We start from the raw sequence: 4,534 nt of genomic DNA, 5'->3' as shown, positions 1-4,534 counted from the left end.
TTCTGAGAAGCTCTGCTTCTGATGCGTTGCTTCTTGGCTCAACAACTTCTGATATATCAATATCACAATCTGCAAAATTATCAAACTGCTTTGGTTTTTCAGAACCAAGCTTATCATCAAACCTGATATTGATTGATTCTTCTACAATCAATGTTTCAGTATTGTATACTCTGTAGCCTTTTGAGCGTTCAGAATATCCAAGAAGGAAACATTTTTGAGCTTTGGAATCAAACTTACCAAGAAGATCTTTAGTGTTCAGAATAAAACATACACATCCAAAAGGATGGAAATATGAAATGTTGGGCTTTCTATTCTTCCACAATTCATAAGGAGTCTTATTTAGAATAGGTCTGATAGAGATTCTATTCTGAATATAGCATGCAGTGTTTATTGCTTCTGCCCAGAAATGCTTAGCCATATTGGTTTCATTGATCATGGTTCTGGCCATTTCTTGCAGAGTCCTATTCTTTCGTTCTACAACTCCATTTTGCTGTGGAGTTCTAGGACAAGAGAAATCATGGGCAATACCATTTTCTTTGAAGAATTCTTCAAAGGATCTGTTCTCAAATTCACCACCATGATCACTTCTGACCTTTATGATTTTACACTCTTTTTCAGATTGAATCTGAATGCAGAAATCAAAGAACACTGAATGAGTCTCATCCTTGTGTTTCAAGAATTTTACCCATGTCCAGCGGCTATAATCATCTACGATGACTAATCCATATTTCTTCCCTCTGACAGATGCTGTTTTGACTGGGCCAAACAGATCAATGTGCAAGAGTTCTAATGGCCTTGAGGTAGAAACAACACTCTTGGACTTGAATGCAGGTTTGGAGAACTTGCCCTTCTGACATGCTTCACAAAGAGCATCTGATTTGAATTTCAGATTAGGGAGTCCTCTGACAAGATCCAGTTTGTTAATCTGAGAAATCTTTCTCAAACTAGCATGCCCTAATCTTCTGTGCCAGACCCACTGCTCTTCAGAAACAGACATAAGACAAGTCACCTTCTGACTCATAAGATCTTGCAGATCTGTCTTATAAATGTTGTTCTTCCTCTTGCCTGTAAATAGGATTGAGCCATCCTTCTGATTTACAGCCTTGCAAGATTCTTGATTAAAGATTATATCATAACCATTGTCACTCAATTGACTGATAGATAAGAGGTTATGTGTTAATCCTTCTACAAGAAGTACATTAGAAATGGAAGGAGAGTTACCAGACTTTATAGTTCCAGAGCCAATTATCTTGCCCTTCTGAACTCCTCCAAACTTGACTTCCCCTCCAGACTTAAGCACCAGGTCTTGGAACATAGACCTTCTTCCTGTCATGTGTCGTGAGCATCCAGAGTCCAGGTACCATGACATGTTGTGCTTTGTCCTTTTTGCAGTCAAGGATATCTGCAATAGGAATAATCTTATCCTTAGGTACCCACATCTTTTTGGGTCCTTTCTTGTTAGATTTTCTCAAGTTCTGATTGAACTTGGGTTTAACATTGTAAGCAATAGGAGGAACAGCATGATAATTTTTAATGTGAGTTTCATGATATTTCCTAGGTTGTGTCACATGCCTTTTGGTGTGTGTTATGTGAAAACTTTGAGCATGTGAAGTGTGCCTAATATCATGGGAGTGGCCATACTTGAACTGATCATACAATGGCTTGTATGTGAGTTTCATTTCATCAACAGGTTCAAGTTTGTATGGGGTTTCACCCTCAAAACCAATGCCGACTCTTTTGTTTCCAGACACAGCATATATCATAGAAGCTAGCTGACTTCTGCCAATACTTCTAGATAAGAACTTCCTGAAGCTTAAATCATATTCTTTCAGAATATGGTTTAGACTAGGAGTGGATTTTTCTGAATCAGAAGGAGATCCAACATTATTGGATAATTTTAAAAGTTTTTCTTTTAATTCAGAATTCTCCAACTCAAGCTTCTTTGTCTCAAATTCAAATAGCTTTTTCAGCTTCTTGTATTTGAGACTGATCTGAGACTTGAGTTCCAGAAGTTCAGTTAGACCGGAAACTAACTCATCTCTAGTAAGTTCAGAAAATACCTCTTCAGAATCTGATTCTGATGTAGATTCTGATCCGTCATCTTCTGTCGCCATCAGCGCACAGTTAGCCTGCTCATCTTCAGAGTCTGAATCATCTTCTGACTCATCCCAGGTTGCCATAAGACCTTTCTTCTAATGAAACTTCTTCTTGGGATTTTCCTTCTGAAGATTTGGACATTCATTCTTGAAGTGTCCAGGCTCATTGCATTCATAGCACATGACCTTCTTCTTGTCAAATCTTCTGTCATTAGAAGATTCTCCACGTTCAAATTTCTTTGAACTTCTGAAGCCTCTGAACTTCCTTTGCTTGGTCTTCCAGAGTTGATTTAGCCTTCTGGAGATCAAGGACAGTTCATCTTCTTCTTCAGATTCTGATTCTTCAGGATCTTCTTCTCTAGCCTGAAAAGCGTTAGTGCATTTCTTGATATTGGATTTTAATGCAATAGACTTACCTTTCTTTTGAGGCTCATTTGCGTCCAGCTCTATTTCATGACTTCTCAAGGCACTGATGAGCTCTTCCAGAGAAACTTCATTCAGATTCTTTGCAATCTTGAATGCAGTCACCATAGGACCCCATCTTCTGGGTAAGCTTCTGATGATCTTCTTTACGTGATCAGCCTTGGTGTATCCCTTGTCAAGAACTCTCAATCCAGCAGTAAGAGTTTGAAATCTTGAAAACATCTTTTCAATGTCTTCATCATCCTCCATCTTGAAGGCTTCATACTTCTGGATTAAAGCTAGAGCTTTAGTCTCCTTGACTTGAGCATTTCCTTCATGAGTCATTTTCAAGGACTCATATATGTCATAGGCCGTTTCCCTGTTAGATATCTTCTCATACTCAGCATGAGAGATCGCATTCAGCAAAACAGTTCTGCATTTATGATGATTCCTGAAAAGCTTCTTCTGATCATCATTCATTTCTTGCCTTGTCAGCTTTACGCCACTGGCATTTACTGGATGTTTGTAACCATCCATCAGAAGATCCCATAGATCACCATCTAGACCAAGAAAGTAACTTTCCAGTTTATCTTTCCAGTATTCAAAGTTTTCACCATCAAATACCGGCGGTCTAGTATAACCATTGTTACCGTTGTATTGCTCAGCAGAGCCAGATGTAGATGCAGGTGTAGACTTTTCACTTTCATCAACCATCTTTTACTGAAGCGTTTTTCTCTTCCTGAATCTTTTCTAAACACGGTTAAGTGCTTGCACCTTAGAACCGGCGCTCTGATGCCAATTGAAGGATAGAAAAACACTTAGAAAGGGGGGGTTTGAATAAGTGTAGCTTTAAAAACTTGACAGATAAAAAAAATTGCACAGTTATTTTTATCCTGGTTCGTTGTTAACTAAACTACTCCAGTCCACCCCCGCAGAGATGATTTACCTCAACTGAGGATTTAATCCACTAATCGCACGGATTACAATGGTTTTCCACTTAGTCAGCAACTAAGTCTTCCAGAGTCTTCTGATCACACACTGATCACTCCAGGAACAACTGCTTAGATACCCTCTAAGACTTTTCTAGAGTATACTGATCCACACGATCACTCTAGTTACAACCTGCTTAGATAACCTCTAAGACTTCCTAGAGTATTCTGATCCACACGATCACTCTAGTTCCTTACAACTTAATGTAATCAATTCTAAGAGTATTACAATTGCTTCTTAAAAGCTATAATCACAAACTGTGATATTTCTCTTAATCGTTTAAGCTTAATCTCACTAATGTATTACAACAGCAATGTAGTGAGCTTTGATGAAGATGAAGATTCTGAGCTTTTAATTTTGAACAGAGTTTCAGCAAGTTAATAGGCGTTGTTTTGTTCAGGGTTGTTAACCTTGCTTCTCATCAGAACTTCATATTTATAGGCGTTGGAGAAGATGACCGTTGAGTGCATTTAATGCTTTGCGTGTTCCGTACAGCATCGCATTTAATGTTATACGCTTTTGTCAACTACCTCGAGCCTTGTTCACGTTGTGTCTACTGACGTAGCCTATAATAGCTTTTAACGTTCCTTTTGTCAGTCAGCGTAGCTTGCCACTTGTACTTCCTTCTGATCTGATGTTTATGAATACAACGTTTGAATATCATCAGAGTCAAACAGCTTGGTGCAAAGCATCTTCTAATCTTCTGACCTTGAAGTGCTTCTGAGCGTGATACCATCAGAACTTCAGTGCTTCTGTTCTCTTGTTCTTCTGATGCTTCCATAGACCCATGTTCTGATTCTGCTTCGACCATCTTCTGATGTCTTGCCAGACCATGTTCTGATGTTGCATGCTGAACCCTTTGAGACAAAGCTTCTGAGCGCTGAATTATGCGTACTCTTTATATATTTCCTGAAAAGGAAATTGCATTGGATTAGAGTACCATATTATCTTAAGCAAAATTCATATTATTGTTATCATCAAAACTAAGATAATTGATCAGAACAAATCTTGTTCTAACAACATGTAATTCTCAAAGCCGGGTGGCT

The sequence above is a fragment of the Vicia villosa genome, unplaced genomic scaffold (genome assembly GCF_029867415.1).
Source record: "Vicia villosa cultivar HV-30 ecotype Madison, WI unplaced genomic scaffold, Vvil1.0 ctg.003584F_1_1, whole genome shotgun sequence".
Classification (NCBI taxonomy): domain Eukaryota; kingdom Viridiplantae; phylum Streptophyta; class Magnoliopsida; order Fabales; family Fabaceae; genus Vicia; species Vicia villosa.
Note: the sequence above shows the minus strand (reverse complement) of the source record.